The following is an 18,998-nucleotide window of genomic DNA, read 5'->3' on the forward strand; positions in this document are numbered from 1 at the left end:
CCCTGAAAAAAGGTTAAGAACCACTGGTCTAGAGTAACCGTGTAATACTCTCCCATATCAGTAGGTGGCAGCCGGTAGCTAATTGCTTTGTAGATGTTGGAAACAGCAGGAGGCAGTGTGCAGGTAAAAAAGGTATTTAATGCTTAAACCAAACAATAAACAAAAGGTGAGTGCCCCTAACAAAATAGATTAAAGCTTAGGGAAGGCTATGCGGAACAAAACCAAAACTCAACAACAAAGTAATACCAGAATGCTGGACGACAGCAAAGACTTACTGCGGAGCAAAGACGACGTCCAAAAAGTACATCTGTACATGACAATCAACAATGTTCCCACAAAGAAGGATAATCCATCCATTGTCTACCGGTTATTCCCTTCGGGGTCACGGGGGGCGCTGGAGCCTATTTAAGCTACAATCGGGCAGAAGGCGGGGTACACCCTGGACAAGTCGCCACCTCATCACAGGGTAAAAACAACTGAAATATTCTGGATCGCTAAAACAATGTAGATGCGGGAAATATCGCTCAGAGGAAGACATGAAACTGCTACAGGAAAATACCCCCCAAAAAATAGGAGCGCAAGACAAGAACAAACACTACACACAGGAAAACAGCAAAAAAGTCCGAATAAGTCAGGGTGTGAAGTGACAGGTGGTGACAGTACACCTACTTTAAGACAAGAGCAACAGTGATAGTTATGCTTTAAAGTCATAACCAACTATTACCACAACGACTTTTTACTGTCGTTTCGTTTTTTAGTGATTTCTGCTGGTGGTGTGCCTCCGCATTTTTCCAACGCAAAAAAATGTGCCTTGGCTCAAAAAGGGTTGAAAAACACTGCTGTAGTCAAATGAAGTTTATGAGACATTGATTGCTGTAGGTTAAAATGTTTTTTCCCCTTATACTTCAACATTGCTAAATAGAAGCTGGAGTCGACGTTTTTAAATGACATTGTTAATTTGTTTTGTAATCAGTAAATGCACATTGTTTGAAATAGAATGCACACAATATCCTGATGGGTGAGGGTAAAGTTCCACAGAGTGAAGCATTATTTGATTAACGTGGACCCCGACCTAAACAAGTTGAAAAACTTATTCGGGTGTTACCATTTATTGGTCAATTGTACGGAATATGCACTGTACTGTGCAATCTACTAATACAAGTTTCAATCAATCAATCAATCAAAGCAAATCAAATGCATTTTGAGCCTTCACAATAAAGGTGGCATCATTTTCGCCGCGAAGTGAGACCCCCAAGCTATTTTCGATCTCTGTTACGTCGTACGTGCTGACGTCAGAGCACAGTGGGCGGGTAGAGCTACTAGTGGACTCACTGTATGGCAGAGAGGTACTCCTCGCTGAACGTCACCTCCAGCACTTATTTTTTTATTTTTTTTACCACCCATGTAAGTGTGAATATTAAGTTTTTAAATGTGTGCTTGTGATGTTAGAAGAAACACCAATATAAATCCCTGCTGTTGATATGTTCTCGTGTTCGCTGCTGTGGGCTTCAACACACTAACGGGACTGTCAACCTGAGCGCGTTAATACTCAACCCTGCTTCCCTCAGACAGGTCCCGGGGTCACGTTAATCGGCGTATATGTTGCTATTTACAACTATGGATTATAACTAGGCTTACATCTGTGTTTTTTTTTTTTTACTATCTGCCATTAGTTTGGATGTGTGCTTTCGTATTAGTTGCAATGAATCGTCTCATCTCGTGCAGACTTAAACCCCATTGATGTGTCATGCATGAGATGTTTACTTCCCACAGTTAGGCATACCCTTCAAACATTTGCCATATCCTCGCTTACACTGCAAACTATGGCGGAACATTAGTTAGCATGTATGTCCAGTTAGCCAAAGTCATAAGAGATACCGTTACTGCACGCTGCCACTTGATATAAAGTCTCAGCACATGTTTCTATAAATTACCTCTCAGCTGTGTTTATTGAGCTTCAAAAACCATGCTGTGGAAGACTTACACATATGAATCCAATTCCCCAAAATATATGCAGAGAGTAGTAGGGGTGGGCGATATGGCCTTTTTTTAATATCTCGATATTTTTAGGCCATCTATCGCGATACACGATATTTTGCCTTAGGCTTGAATTAACACTTGATGCATATAATCACAGCAGTATGATGATTCTATGTGTCTACATTAAAGGCCTACTGAAATGAGATTTTCTTATTTAAACAGGGAGAGCAGGTCGATTCTATGTGTCATACTTGATCATTTCGCGATATTGCCATATTTTTGCTGAAAGGATTTAGTAGAGAACATCGACGATAAAGTTCGCAACTTTCGGTGCTAACAGAAAAGCCCTGCCTCTACCGGAAGTCGCTGACGATGACGTCACGTTTGATGGCTCTTCACATATTCACATTGTTTTTAATGGGAGCCTCCAACAAAAAGTGCAATTTGGACCAAGAAAACGACAATTTCACCATTAATTTGAGCGAGGATGAAAGATTCGTGTTTGAAGATATTGATAGCGACAGACTAGAAAAAAACGCGATTGCATTGGGACGGATTCCGATGTTTTTAGACACATTTACTAGGTTAATTCTGGGAAATCCCTTATCTTTCTATTGTGTTGCTAGTGTTTTAGTGAGTTTAATAGTACCTGACATTCGGAAGGGTGTCTCCACGGGTGTATTGACGCGCAGTGTCTCAGGGGAGTCGACGGCAGCTTTATAGACGGCACAAGTTCAGCTTTTCTCCGGTAAGAAGCAACTTTTTACCACAATTTTCTCACCGAAACCTGCTGGTTGACATTCCATCGAGATCCATGTTTGCTTGACCGCGCTCTGATCCATAGTAAAGTTTTACCTCCAGGAATTTTAAACAAGGAATCACCGTGTGTTTGTGTGGCTTAAGGCTAAAGCTTCCCACCTCCATCTTTCTACTGTGACTTCTCCAATATTAATTGAACAAATTGCAAAAGATTCAGCAACACAGATCTCCAAAATATTGTGTAACTATGCCGTTAAAGCAGACAACTTTTAGCTGTGTGTGTGTGCAGCGCTCATATTTCCTTAAAACCCGTGACGCCTTGCGTACACGTCATCATTACACAACATTTTCAAGACGAAACTCCCGGGAAATTTAAAATTGTAATTTAGTAAGCTAAAAAGGCCGTATTGGCATGTGTTGCTATGTTAATATTTCATCATTGATATATAAACTATCAGACTGCGTGGTGGGTAGTAGTGGGTTTCAGTAGGCCGTGCTGTTTTTCTTGGGAATTAATTCTTCCTTCATTTGTTACCAGACACACACCTTGTGGGTTGTACTTGTATAGCGCTTTTCTACCTTCAAGGTACTCAAAGCGCTTTGACACTATTTCCACATTTACACACACATTCACACACTGATGGAGGTAGCTGCCGTGCAAGGCGCTAACTAGCACCCATCAGGAGCAAGGGTGAAGTGTCTTGCCCAAGGACACAACGGCAGTGACTAGGATGGCAGAAGCGGGAATTGAACCTGCAACCCTCTGGTTGCTGACACGGCCGTTCTACCAACCGAGCTATACCGCCCCCCTTCTCTTCACACCTTCTCTCTCTCGTATCACCACTCGCAACACACCGTTAGCATCACAGCTAATGTTACCCATGCCGCTACCTCTCTGCGCGGGGAGGACGTGTGACGTTGCATGCGTGACGTATGTAAGAAGGTGCGCTTGTTTTAAGTCTCTGTGTGAAGGAGAGACAAGTAGTTCAATGCCCGCAGCGAAAAGCAACTGCGTGAGAACGTATACTCAAATATCACGATATAGTCATTTTCTATATCGCACAGAGACAAACCTGCGATATATCGAGTATATCGTTATATCGCCCAGCCCTAGCAGAGAGGATTTTTATTTTTTATTATTCTATAATCTATAATCTATAATATCCTCTCTGAGCTGCTACCTTACCGTGGTAGAGGAGTTTGCGTGTCCCAATGATCCTAGGAGCTATGTTGTCTGGGGGCTTTCATGCCCCCTGGTAGGGTCTCCCAAGACAAACAGGTCCTAGGTGAGTGATCAGACAAAGAGCAGCTCAAAGACTTCTATGGAATTACAACAAAATGAACCCAGATTTCCCTCGCCCGGACGTGGGTCACCGGGGCCCCGCTCTGGAGCCAGGCCCGGAGTTGGGGCACGATGGCGAGCGCCTGGTGGTCGGGCCTGTTCCCATGGGGCCCGGCCGGGCACAGCCCGAAGAGGCAACGTGGGTCATCCCTCCAATGGGCTCACCACTCATAGGAGGGGCCATAGAGGTCGGGTGCATTGTGAGCTGGGCGGAAGCCGAAGGCAGGGCACTTGGCGGTCTGATCCTCGGCTACAGAAGCTAGCTCTTGGGACGTGGAACGTCACCTCACTGGGGGGGAAGGAGCCTGAGCTAGTGCGCGAGGTAGAGAAGTTCCGGCTGGATATAGTCGGACTCACCTCGACGCACAGCAAGGGCTCTGGAACCAGTTCTCTCGAGAGGGACTGGACCCTCTTCCACTCTGGCGTTGCCGGCAGTGAGAGGCGACGGGCTGGGGTGGCAATTCTCGTTGCCCCCCGGCTCAAAGCCTGCACGTTTGAGTTCAACCCAGTGGACGAGAGGGTAGCTTCCCTTCGCCTTCGGGTGGGGGGACGGGTCCTGACTGTTGTTTGTGCTTACGCACCAAACAGCAGTTCAGAATACCCACCCTTTTTGGGTACACTCGAGGGGGTACTGGAAAGTGCTCCTCCGGGTGATTCCCTTGTCCTACTGGGAGACTTCAACGCTCATGTTGGCAACGACAGTGAAACCTGGAGAGGCGTGATTGGGAAGAATGGTCGCCCGGATCTAAACCCGAGTGGTGTTTTGTTATTGGACTTTTGTGCTCGTCACGGATTGTCCATAACAAACACCATGTTCAAACATAAGGGTGTCCATATGTGCACTTGGCACCAGGACACCCTAGGCCGCAGTTCCATGATCGATTTTGTAGTTGTGTCATCGGATTTGCGGCCTTATGTTTTGGACACTCGGGTGAAGAGAGGGGCGGAGCTTTCTACCGATCACCACCTGGTGGTGAGTTGGCTGCGATGGTGGGGGAGGATGCCGGACAGACCTGGCAGGCCCAAGCGCATTGTGAGGGTCTGCTGGGAACGTCTGGCAGAGTCTCCTGTCAGAGAGAGTTTCAATTCACACCTCCGGAAAACTTTGAAAATGTCACGAGGGAGGTGCGGGACATTGAGTCCGAGTGGACCATGTTTCGAACCTCTATTGTCGAGGCGGCTGATTGGAGCTGTGGCCGCAAGGTTGTTGGTGCCTGTCGTGGCGGTAATCCCAGAACCCGTTGGTGGACACCAGCAGTGAGGGATGCCGTCAAGCTGAAGAAAGAGTCCTATCGGGTTCTTTTGGCTCATAGGACTCCGGAGGCAGTGGACGGGTACCGACGGGCCAAGCGGTGTGCAGCTTTGGCGGTCGCGGAGGCAAAAACTCGGACATGGGAAGAGTTCGGGGAAGCCATGGAAAACGACTTCCGGACGGCTTCGAAGCGATTCTGGACCACCATACGGCACCTCAGGAAGGGGAAGCAGTGCACTATCAACACCGTGTATGGTGCGGATGGTGTTCTGCTGACTTCGACTGCGGATGTTGTGGTTTGGTGGAGGGAATACTTCGAAGACCTCCTCAATCCCACCAACACGTCTTTCTTTGAGGAAGCGGTGCCTGGGGAATCTGTAGTGGACTCTCCTATTTCTGGGGCTGAGGTCGCTGAGGTAGTTAAAAAGCTCCTCGGCAGCAAGGCCCCGGGGGTGGATGAGATCCACCCGGAGTTCCTCAAGGCTCTGGATGCTGTGGGGCTGTCTTGGTTGACAAGACTCTGCAGCATCGCGTGGACATCGGGGGCGGTACCTCTGGATTGGCAGACCGGGGTGGTGGTCCCTCTCTTTAAGAAGGGGGACCGGAGGGTGTGTTCCAACTATCGTGGGATCACTGGGATCACACTCCTCAGCCTTCCCGTAAGGTTTATTCAGGTGTACTGGAGAGGAGGCTTCGCCGGATAGTCGAACCTCGGATTCAGGAGGAACAGTGTGGTTTTCGTCCTGGTCGTGGAACTGTGGACCAGCTCTATACTCTCGGCAGGGTTCTTGAGGGTGCATGGGAGTTTGCCCAACCAGTCTACATGTGCTTTGTAGACTTGGAGAAGGCATTCGACCGTGTCCCTCGGGAAGTCCTGTGGGGAGTGCTCAGAGAGTATGGGGTATCGGAATGTCTTATTGTGGCAGTCCGCTCCCTGTATGATCAGTGTCAGAGCTTGGTCCGCATTGCTGGCAGTAAGTCGGACACGTTTCCAGTGAGGGTTGGACTCCGCCAAGGCTGTCCTTTGTCACCCATTCTGTTCATAACTTTTATGGACAGAATTTCTAGGCGCAGTCAAGGCGTTGAGGGGTTCCGGTTTGGTGGCCACGGGATTAGGTCTCTGCTTTTTGCAGATGATGTGGTCCTGATGGCTTCATCTGGCCGGGATCTTCAGCTCTCACTGGATCGGTTCGCAGCCGAGTGTGAAGCGACCGGAATGAGAATCAGCACCTCCAAGTCCGAGTCCATGGTTCTCGCCCGGAAAAGGGTGGAGTGCCATCTCCGGGTTGGGGAGGAGACCCTGCCCCAAGTGGAGGAGTTCAAGTACCTAGGAGTCTTGTTCACGAGTGGGGGAAGAGTGGATCGTGAGATCGACAGGCGGATCGGTGCGGCGTCTTCAGTAATGCGGACGTTGTATCGATCCGTTGTGGTGAAGAAGGAGCTGAGCCGGAAGGCAAAGCTCTCAATTTACCGGTCGATCTACGTTCCCATCCTCACCTATGGTCATGAGCTTTGGGTCATGACCGAAAGGATAAGATCACGGGTACAAGCGGCCGAAATGAGTTTCCTCCGCCGGGTGGCGGGGCTCTCCCTTAGAGATAGGGTGAGAAGCTCTGCCATCCGGGAGGAGCTCAACGTAAAGCCGCTGCTCCTCCACATCGAGAGGAGCCAGATGAAGTGGTTGGGGCATCTGGTCAGGATGCCACCCGAACGCCTCCCTAGGGATGTGTTTAGGGCACGTCCAGCTGGTAGGAGGCCACGGGGAAGACCCAGGACACGTTGGGAAGACTATGTCTCCTGGCTGGCCTGGGAACGCCTCGGGATCCCCCGGGAAGAGCTAGACGAAGTGGCTGGAGATAGGGAAGTCTGGGCTTCCCTGCTTAGGCTGCTGCCCCCGCGACCCGACCTCGGATAAGCGGAAGATGATGGATGGATGGATGGATATTCTATAATGTATACAGTGAGAATATAGTGGCACAAACATAACTGGTTGTATGTATACTGTAGTTATTGATGGTGTGTATAGTGTAGCACCCTGATTCCATCTTTCCATCCATGACTGTTTTATATAACCTGTGTGAGTGCTTTCTTACGTACAGCACCTGCACCTTGTGCACACATATATATTGCAATGATCTGGTGTGACTTGAAAACTAACTGTGTCAGTCCAGAGTACTCTGCTAAGTGGGTGAGAGCTTTACTGGCGCTTCAGGGCACTGCTAATGCAGCCATTCATGTCTCACTCTGATGGTCAGACCACCATGATGACGCTGTCCTCCGCCTCCTTCTCATCCTCCTCCTCCTCCTTGTCCTTTTCCCGCTGCACTCATGTTGTGTCTGCCCTTCTGGGTTGATTATAAATGGTCTCATTTGTTTGCATACTTGCATTCATGTTTATGTGAGTATTGTATCGATAGAATATATGTGTTTGTCTCCCCCAATTTCTAGCATCACATACAATGAAGATGTGTTCATTCTGCATAACATCACAAGATGAACTTGCTGAATGCTTGGCATGCCTGTCACACATTTTAGTTTAGTTTTAGTGCACAAAGCGGCTGGACTGCTAAAGGTGCAAACTATGGTAGATGTGACTTTAATCACCAAGGATCTCTTTTTTTAAGGCATGAGGATTTGATTTTTATGTTGCATTTTGGATGTATTACTGTTGTTATAAGGTGAAGGGGAACAGTACTTATTTTTGTAATTGTGTCTATCATTCACAATTGTTATGTGAGACAACCACACATTTTTTCTTTATTTTTTTATGCATTCTAACTCTTGCAACTAACTACTAACGCAACTAACGGTAATGGGATTCCCTCTATTCCGCCACATAAAACACTCTAAAAACCTCCCAAAACCTCTATCACATGTTATATACATACTGTAAGTACATATGTAATGTAATAACATGCACATTCTTAATAATGTAATATTTACTGGAGGTGGGGGAAATGATCGATTTTTAGATGCACTGCAATTAGGACATGGATTATTAAATCAATTAGTAAAAACGTCAATAATTGATAATCAATTCATTTATTGTTAATAAAGTAATGCAGAATGTTCTAAAATTTGGTTGACTGCAGCTAGCCACCTCACCGAGAGATCTGCCCAGTTTCTTAATTATAGAGCACACAGTAGCATTAATTTAATAAGTGATAGTAATTAAGTAAAGTGTTTCTTACTACCAATGCAATGTTTTTTTTTTTAAAGTTGCAAGTGATAAACGCATATTCAGTGAAACGAAAAGAAATGTAAAACTGCATCGATATACATATACTAAAGATGCATCAATAATCAATTTTAATCGAATCGTTGTTCCTGAATCGTAATTGTAACTGCATCGTGAGGTGCCCAAAGATTAACACTTGTAATATTAACTTACATATTTTGGTCATTTTAAGCATACGGCGACGTGTTAATTCCACAGACGCATTACGTTTGTTATTTCCTTCAACAAAATAACAAGTACTAACTAATAATCATGGCAGACTTTATGAAAGCCAACAATTTTGGCACAAAGGATGTTCCAAAATCTTATGTTTTTTAACCTGAATATACGGAGGATGAGCTACCAGTTTTAGAAACAAAGTGATAAGCAGATCCAGCAAAGTAGCACTTTTGCTAAGTGCTAAACAGAAATACAAACTACAACATTATAACACAATCACTTACCAAACAATGTATGCGTTCACTGTAATGCTGACTAGTGGGATGTTTGTATATTCCTGTTTGAGTATAAAAAAAAAAAAAAAAGAAGAGCTCGAACAAGCAGGTCTAAATTGAATGATCAACTTATCGGTTTTTGGCCACAACCTTCAACTGTAGAGGTGAGAGGCAAAATTTTTAATCCAGCACAAGTTTTTACCTGAAAAAAACACTGTATAATTGAAATAAATAAAACTAAAAGGAAGCATGACTGCTCACCGCTTTTGAAACTTCACCATAGTCGAAGAAGTTAATCTTTCAGATGCTCATTCAACGCAGTTTTGTGTTATTCTGCAGTCTTTTCTGTTGTATTGTGTAAATCAAAGGATTATTTTTGTCAGATGTTTTTGTGTTGAATTTTTAATTGTTTGACTTTTGAAGGCATTTAAGTTCAAGGTTCAACTGTGTACAGTACCAAGAGTTTGTGACAATACACGTTATTAATGTTAATCACGGTAACACTTCTGACGGTTAGTATAACCGCTTTAAATTAAAAGGATTGAAAAACTGTGATAACTGTACTTTGATAAACTCACAGACTGACCGGGCCAGCTTGATAATTTAAATGCTGACATAAAAACAAGAGACATTAACGTTTTTACCCATTAAGAAACAACATACATCAATTTAAACTTATACAAACATTGCTGTCTGAGTAACTTAGCTATACAATTGTGAGCATTGAACATACATGTACAAGCTGTGCTCTCTTAGAAAAGAGTAATCGTTTTATACTTACAGGAATAGAGACCGAGGTGTTTTTAAGGTGCGTTCAAGGAGCGCTGAACAAAGTAGGATGCCTCAACACCTGCCAGAAATAATAAGAAATAAAAAACATACTTCATTATGTCATGTTTCACCTGCAGTCTGTAAGTTGAATACAATGGATCACTGTTTCTCTTGATCTTGTGCCTTTCTGACTTATTCACTATGGTTGAGTTTGATTCAGTCTTTGCTGTTAGTATTCCATGTTGCTCTTGGTTCACTCTTCCTCTCTTTCCATCTGTCTTTCCTTCTAATAGCGGTTTCTGCATACAGTCTTTCCTGATTATATGGCCAAAATATTTTTGATTCTGTGTTTTAATTGTGGTTCTTAGCAGTTTATTACGATTCATTGATTCTAACATGTGTGTATGTCTTTTAGAATCTGTCCATGGCATTTTTAACATTCTTCTGTATAACCAGAGTTCAAATGCATCCAATTTCTTTGATAAGGGTCTAGATAAGGTCCTTATTGCGGAGCCATATAGACTATAGAGTGGACCGCACATAGCAATTTAGCATTCTTTTTATTGTTTCAGTATTCAATTTTTATGTAATTAGTTTTTCTATATTTTCATATGATTTCCTAGAAATATAAATTATTCTTTTGATTTCATTATCAGTTCTTTCATTTTGAAACTGCATCTGACCAAAACATACAATCTTTGATACTTGTTCTATAGTTCAGCCATCTATTGCTCCTGATACGTTGTGGTTAGGGCCTTGCATGGCAGCTTCCGCCATCAGTTTGTGAATGTGTGTGTGAAAGAGTGAATGTGGAAATGGTGTCAGAGCGTTTTGAGTACCTTGAAGGTAGAAAAGCGCTATACAATTATAACCTGTTTACCATTTACCATTTGTTAATGAATTAGATACAAATACATGTTACATGAGGGTTGTCGAATAGTCACAATTCGATTCGGATACTCAGATAAGTATATATATATATATATGTATATATATATATATGTATATATATATATATATATATATATATATATATATATATATATATATATATATATATATATATACAATATATATGTGTATTTATATATATATATATATATATGTGTATATATATATATATATATATATATATATATATAGATAGATGTATGTATTTGCGCACTAGTCACTCCCAATATACCAATACCATGAATTGATTTACGTGGACCCCGACTTAAACAAATTGAAAAACTTATTTGGGTGTTACCATTTAGTGGTCAATTGTACGCAATATATATACTGTACTGGACTTGTCCAGGGTGTACGCAGCCTTCCGGCCGATTGTACACAGCCTTCCGGCCGATTGTAGCTGAGATAGGCACCAGCGCCCCCCGTGACCCCAAAAGGGAATAAGCAGTAGAAAATGGATGGATTGATGGATATACTGTACTGTGCAATCTACTAGTAAAAATAATAATTTCAATCAATGAAAAAAAAAACAGTGATGCACTTAAAATTCGGCCACCGAAGAAAGAGTCGTTAGCAAAAGAGGTACACGATCTGGAGCGAATGTAGCATGACTGCGATGTGTACGTACTTAGAGTGACAGAAGTAAAGCATCTCTAAATATGAGGACAGTCACTGATAAAACCAGAAAAATATGCTAGATTTGTTGCAAGCCCCTTTTGGTAAAGAAAAATTCACTAAAAGATTTGGAGAAATCTCCAGAAAGTTTAAGAAATCTCAAAAAAGTGCAGTCTGTGTTAAAACATTGTACATTAGGAAACATGTATTATGTTGTAAGTGTATGCATGTTCGAAATAAACTTCAACTTAAACTTGTTTTGCAATTGCGGGCAAGGTAGAAAAACACCATTTTTTTTCCAACCACTCAAAATGCAGGGTCAGCTATTAGAGCAGGTTCAGCCTTTTAAATACCCGATGAGGAAACTGAGGACCTTTCATGCCCGCAAACACGTTTGAATTCTGGTTCACAAATCACTAATTGAACCTTTTCTGGTACAATTTATTTACTTCCAAACACAAAACCAAACTCTCCCAGAAGGAGGTTTTCTCTCTGTTGAAACAGACAATATGGTTCATCTGTCTATCTGTCTAGCTGCAGCACAGAGGTGAGGCATAAGTCATGAAACCAGATTCTATCCTTAGAAATAGTGTTGTGCACTCTCTCCATCTCTCATGCGGGGGAAATAATATACAAATACAGTACCGGTATAGACATCTCACACAAGCTTGATCACCGCAACCCAATGCTCACAACAGGCTTGTCTATCTAGCTGTCTGTCTGTCCAACCATAAACCACAATTGAAAAGTAGAGTAAAACGTTATGATATATAAGAACAATCCATCCCCATCCATTTTCTACCGCTTATTCCCTTTGGGGTCGCGGGGGGTGCTGGTGCCTATCTCAGCTACAATCGGGCAGAAGGCGGGGTACACCCTGGACAAGTCGCCAACTCATCGCAGGGCCAAGATATAAGAACAAGTTGTTACTAATTACTTCAAGAAAATGTATTCATCAACACAGATTATGCAAATTATAGGACAATGTCATTTTGACCATGCCCCCTGAGTCACACCCCCATTCACTTCCCTACTATTTTGTAAATCTGGGACAATAATTTTTCATTTAAGGGGAGCTATGAAGAAATCTGTCCCCCGGGTTGGCTTGACAGAAAGTAATTGACTACCACTGATCTAATAGTAGTCACTGAAGACACTGATGAAACATTAAACCTGTAGGAGGCCGATATGGACCAAAGATTAATCCTACGTTGTCCTATTTTAGTATGGTGACACCATGCAGTAATGTTCTAGATCTGTGGTTCTCAAATGGGGGTACGTGAGATTTTTTAAAAATATTCTAAAAATAGCAACAATTCAAAAATCTTTTATAAATATATTTATTGAATGATACTTAAACGAAATATGAATGTTAGTTCATAAACTGTGGAAAAAAAATACAACAATGCAATATTCTGTGTTGACAGCTAGATTTTTTTTGTGGACATGTTCCAAAAATATTAATGTTAAAGATTTCTTTTTTTGTGAAGAAGTGTTTAGAATGAAGTTCATGAATCCAGATGGATCTCTATTACAATCCCCAAAGAGGGCACTTAAAGTTGATGATTACTTCTATGTGTAGAACTCTTTGTTTATAATTGAATCACTTGTTTATTTTTCTTCAAGTTTTTAGTTATTTTTATATCTTTTTTTCCAAATAGTTCAAGAAAGACCACTACAAATGAGCAATATTTTGCACTGTTATACAATTTAATAGATCAGAAACAGATGAACTACTTTATCTCTTATTTTCAACCAAAAATGCTTTGCTCTGATTAGGAGGTACTTGAATGAAAAAAATGTTCACAGGAGGTACCTCACTGAAAAACGGTTGAGAACCACTGATCTAGAGAATGGGTTGGAGCTCATCAAAGTTTTTCTTTTAGCTTTAGGAAGCTTCATACATGCTCGTTACCATAATTTGACTAATACTAAGGTCAAAAATTGGTGGTCCAAGAGAAGATTTGAAAGATAGACAGCTATCCCAGCACCATATGAATACTATTAATGTGAGCAACATGAAAAAAACACTTTTTTAATTACGAAGCTGAAGTTTAGCATATTTTAACAATTTTACATCACTAAAACATAAGTTTGAACACTTCACAACATTTAATCTCTGAAATGGGCTTCAACCCAAAACCTTCTACTTTGATTTTCAAGTGATAGTGACGCACGCCACACTGGAGGTTAAAAAGACAAACATATCTTCATAGTCTAATCCAGTGGTTCTCAAATGGGGGAACGCGTACTCCTGGGGGTACTTGAAGGTATGCCAAGGAGTACGTGAGATTTTTTAAAAATATTCTAAAAATAGCAACAATTCAAAAGTCCTTTATAAATATATTTATTGAATAACACTTCAACAAAATATGTATGTAAGTTCATAAACTGAAAAGAAACGCAACAATGCAATGTTTAGTGTTGACCGCTAGATTTTTTTTTATGGACATGTTCCATAAATATTGATGTTAAAGATTTATTTTTTTGTGAAGAAATTTTTAGAATTAAGTTCATGCATCCAGATGGATCTCTATTACAATCCGCAAAGAGGGCATTTTAAGTTAATGATTACTTCTATGTGTAGAAATCTTTATTTATAATTGAATCATTTGTTTATTTTTCAACAAGTTTTTAGTTATTTTTCTGTCTTTTTTTTCCAAATAGTTCAAGAAAGACCACTACAAATGAACAATGTTTTGCACTGTTATACAATTTAATATAAAGAAACTGATGACAAAGTGCTGTATTTTACTTCTTTATCCCTTTTTTCCAACCAAAAATGCTTTGCTTTTATTAGGGGTACTTTAATTGAAAAAATGTTCACAGGGGGTACATCACTGAAAAAAGGTTGAGGACCACTGGTCTAATCAGTAACCTGAGCATGACGTAACCAGGAATACTTTGGGTGTACAATGTTCACATCAGTTTCATTCAGGTCACACCAACATTAGAGATGTCAGTATACTTGAATGTTAATGTTATGTTGACAGCACATTTCAGATCGGATATTGTTTATAGTAAAAGTGGACTTAACTGCGTTACATTGTTTGAAGTTGTAGCGAGCTGTGCATGACCAAAGATTGTATATTCAGAGAGGACGATCTACCGCATGGTGATGTACAGCGCACACAAAGTATATTTGCAGTCTGTCACATCATCTTCTTTTGTCACTTAAAAAAATACAGAGGACATGAGTTCAGTGTAGGTCTGGGCGAAATGGACGAACACTGATACCCCTGTATTTTTAGGCCACATCGCGATATACGATATATATATCGGTATTTTATACAAAACGTGCAAAATGTTAAGTTTAAACTCAACACCACATTTATTTTACTCCGAGTGTACTGACAATCACTTTTAAAATGTATTTAACTTAACAAAAAGTAATTTGATTCTGAATGGAATTACTCTTTAATAAAGTTCATGAATTTCTAGGGAAAGTCATTCAATGTGTTACTTCAATTTTTTTTTTTAAATTGACATATACAGTATGCAGTGGAGAGAGGTTTATGAGAGCAGCGTGTGCGTGTGTGTGCCTTTGAAAGATGGTGTCTTTTGCCAAGCGACGTGTGACGTCAGTTAGGGTTTAAGCTGAACTGTATTTTTTAGCTTTAGCAATTAGCAGCTGCACTTTCACTACACAATTACGCCACTTCGTGGACTTGCAATTTTTTACGATAGAGCTTCTGCGACGTCATATTCTGTGATATTTTAATGTTTTAATAATGTTCCATATAAAAGATAGCTCGCCCAGGAGTAAAAGGGAAGAAAATATAAACGTAAACAAGGAGTGGATTTTGAAAAAAATCAGGAACTATTCAACCACTTTCACACTTCTGTCATTGCAATGAATGATGCACGGGGGCGCCATTGACTCCCATTTCATAATTCATTTTTTAAAATGTTGATTTTTTTTTTTTTTTTAAATATGGCTGTTACTGTAACTTAAATCTATATCTGCTGCCTATCAAAAAGTAGACTTTAAAATTGAAAATTTTTGTGAATTGATCTAAATAAAGTAGTAAAAGTAAGATTGATTTATTTACCGTTTAAGGCTAATGAACACATTATTCAGGTTTCTGTATGCATCTGTACGGTTTCAAAAATAAAGACTATATTATTAAGGCGAACTGCACTTTTTTTTGGAATTTTTGCCTGTCGTTCACAATAATTATAAAAGACAAGAACACACATTTTTTTTTTTTTTTTTTTTACAATTTTAAAGATGATAAAAAAACGCTCGGAAGTTTCAGCTAATAGGAGTCACTGTTTTAGCCTTCAAAGCCCTCTAAAACAACTTTAAAACCCTCCAACAAGGTTTTATATACACAGTGCAAGTCTAGATACAGTATAATGTGGTAACAGACACGTTCATAACAATATGTAATATGTACAATATTGACCGTGTTTTAATAATCGTAATCATTTCCCGGACTGATTTCTTCCGCGCAATGATTTGTGTTTCCATAGCAGTGCACATTAGACATCTGGCAACAAATGTTTGTTTCTACATCCCGAATCAAACAAGAGCGTGTTTTCTAATCATGGCAGACTTGGTAACAGACAACAAAGATGACTAATTTTGGACAAATGAGGATTCACAGCCTTATCTGTTTGAAGCTAAATATACTGAGGATGGAGTACTGCTTTTAGAAATGAGCACTAAGGAAGAGTGAGACGTGAGAGCAGACGGAAGCCGCGAGAGTGAGGTGAAAGCTATTGTGACGCTATAGATATGGAACTCGGAGCCAAGCTACTTAGACATAAATGGAGTGCTTACCCAAAATCAACAGGAAATTTCCCCGGCCATCAGGACCAGACGAACAATTGTCCATTGAGTGAGTCAATTTAATACTGTTCATGAAACATGCAGCACTCCATGCATGTTAGTACAATTACAGTACATACGCTGTCTGGCTAGCTCACCTGTGTACAAACAAAAGATGAAATATTGGCTTATGCTTTACAGATACTGTAATATGATTGTTCATCTTATTCAGTCTATACAATTTTGTGTCGTATCGCAGTGTTGTGCGTTACAAACCCAAACGGGTTTCGTGCTGACGTAGAAGCTAGCTTATTTCTTTCCGTAGCTAGCTTTTACAGCTAATACCATATCATGGCGATGTGTTACTACGCTAGAAGAAGAGTTCCTTAGTGTTCGCTCTTATAGTAATAATGTCGCTACAGCTTGGTTAGTATACGGGTTACGGAACGTATTGTTGACGGTTTTTGAATTCATAAAATCTTTTGTCTTCTTGTTTCTCTTAGGGGTTTTGAGCGATAGGCAAAATTCCCCTTTAAGTAATGTTTGTTTTGTGTTTTATGTATTCTTTTATATTTCATAGTTATTCAAATAAAGATTACAAAAAAATAAACCATGGTAACAGTGACAGCGTGCATGAACATAACTGCCATAAACCAAGCAGATATGAAGTAATGGTGTCTCAATGGTATTTACGGCCATGGCTTCGTTCTTCAAACAGGAAACCATATTTTTCTGTATAAGTTGTGGAATTTAATATTCAAATTAAAATTCCCCAAGTAGGAAGTCCATCTGTGCCATTGCTTCCTGTATGAATGACTCCCACACTCCCCAGATGAAGGTGAAATTCCTTTATAAAAGCTGTTGTTACTACTAGCAACAAGCTGCCTGTTTCCCAATGTTTTTGCACTGGTTTTGAGGACAGAAGCAGTATAAGGTGTCACAACTGTGTCTTGACCTCTGAAGAATCTCATGTTCCATTTTCCTCAATGGAATAATATGTGGAGACAGTAAATGTTGAATCAGAAGCTGACTCCATCTTAATTTAGGCGCAGCCTGAGTGATATCGGCTCAGCATGCCATCTGGACAAAAATAATACAAACCCTGTTTCCATATGAGTTGGGGAAATAGTGTTGGATGTAAATATAAATGGAATACAATGATTTGCAAATCCTTTTCATCCCATATTCAATTGAATGCACTCCAAAGACAAGATATTTGATGTTCAATCTCATAAACTTTATTTATTTTTTTGCAAATATTAATTAACTGGCGACTTGTCCAGGGTGTACCCCGCCTTCTGCCCGATTGTAGCTGAGATAGGCGCCAGCGCCCCCCGCAACCCCGAAAAAAAGGGAATAAGCGGTAGAAAATGGATGGATGGATTAATTAACTTAGAATTTCATGGCTGCAACACGTGCAAAAGTATTTGGGAAAGGGCATGTTCACCACTGTGTTACATCACCTTTTCTTTTAACAACACTCAATAAAAGTTTGGGAACTGAGGAAACTAATTGTTGAAGCTTTGAAAGTGGAATACTTTTTCATTCTTGTTTTATGTAGAGCTTTGGTTGTTCAACAGTCCGGGGTCTCCGCTGTCGTATTTTACACTTCATAATGCGCCACACATTTGCGACGGGAGACAGGTCTGTGTCAGGCTTGCCCCTGACAGTTTGGTTATGTTTTAGTTTTTCCTCTGTGTTGGTTGTATTTCCTGTCAGCGCTCTTGTTTTGGTTCCGTTTCCTGTTTGTCTCCCTGAGTGCTGTGTCCCCTCAGCTGTGGCTGATTGGCACCTGACCACACCTGGTGTCAATCCGCCAGATCCTATTTCAACCTGCTTTGTCCTCCCCTTGGTGTTGGAGTATTGTCGTGTTGTGTCGTGTTGATGTCACCACTACCTGTCATTGTCGATATCGTTCCAGCTACTGTACTACCTGTCGTGCTACTACTTTTCCTTGTCGCTGTCGTCGTAGCGGTAAGCTGTTCCTGTTAGCTATTTGTAGTTTGCTTTCTCCTAGCTCTTTTGTTTCGTGTTTTCTTGTTAGCCATTAACTGTTTCCAGTTTTTTTGTTGGCTGGTTCCTGTTTTCAGTTTTGGCTATACCAAGTTCCTGGTTTGTGTTTATTACCTTTTATTTTGAACATTAAATCATGTTTTCCTGAACAAAGCCTGCCTTCTCTGCATCTTGGGGTTCGTCACCAACATACTGTGACAGAATACTCCAACCAAATTCAAACTCCGCAGATATTTCAATGGCAGAGAGACTTGACAGAATTTTGGCGATGATTGCTGAAATAAAGAAAACTTCGGCCTCATTTCAAACCCTCTCCCACCCATGCCTTTCGTCTGTGGGCCTATCTGGTGACGTCTGGGATCCGTTCCTTGAGGGGGTGGGGGGTGGGGGGGGGGCTATGAGTAGCTGTGCAGCTGGGGAGGCACGGCTACTTCCCACCCCAGTGGGTCTGCAACAGACGGCGCCATCATCTCCGGTGGGCCAGCAGACTCCACCATCATCTCCGGTGGGCCTGCAACCTACGGCGCCACCATGCACTCCGGTGGGCCAGCAGACGCCACCAAGCACTCCGGTGGGCCAGCATACGCCACTAAGCACTCCGGGGGTCCAGCAGACGCCGCCACCACCATCCTCTCCGGCGGACCAGCAGGGATCTCCACCACCATCCTCTCCGGTGGACCAGCAGGGGTCGCCACCACCGTCCTCTCCGGTGGACCAGCAGGGGTCGCCACCACCATCCTCTCCGGTGGACCAGCAGGGGTTGCCACCACCATCCTCCCTGGTGGACCAGCAAGGGTTGCCACCACCCTCTTCTCCGGTGGACCAGCAGGGGTCGCCACCACCATCCTCTCCGGTGGGCCACCAGGGGT

The 18,998-nt window shown here is 41.7% G+C and overlaps 1 protein-coding gene across 1 annotated transcript in view; it reads left to right on the forward strand.

Annotated features, from left to right (window-relative positions):
* The first annotated feature begins 1,276 nt into the window (after positions 1–1,276).
* tmcc1a (transmembrane and coiled-coil domain family 1a) overlaps positions 1,277–18,998 on the forward strand; it is a 90,213-nt gene continuing 72,491 nt past the window's right edge. Inside the window, exon 1 of the mRNA XM_061904271.1 lies at positions 1,277–1,404. The gene's annotated coding sequence lies outside the window, so the exon portion shown is untranslated. The remainder of the gene's footprint in view (positions 1,405–18,998) is intronic.

This window comes from Nerophis ophidion, linkage group LG06 (assembly GCF_033978795.1).
Source record: "Nerophis ophidion isolate RoL-2023_Sa linkage group LG06, RoL_Noph_v1.0, whole genome shotgun sequence".
NCBI lineage: Eukaryota > Metazoa > Chordata > Actinopteri > Syngnathiformes > Syngnathidae > Nerophis > Nerophis ophidion.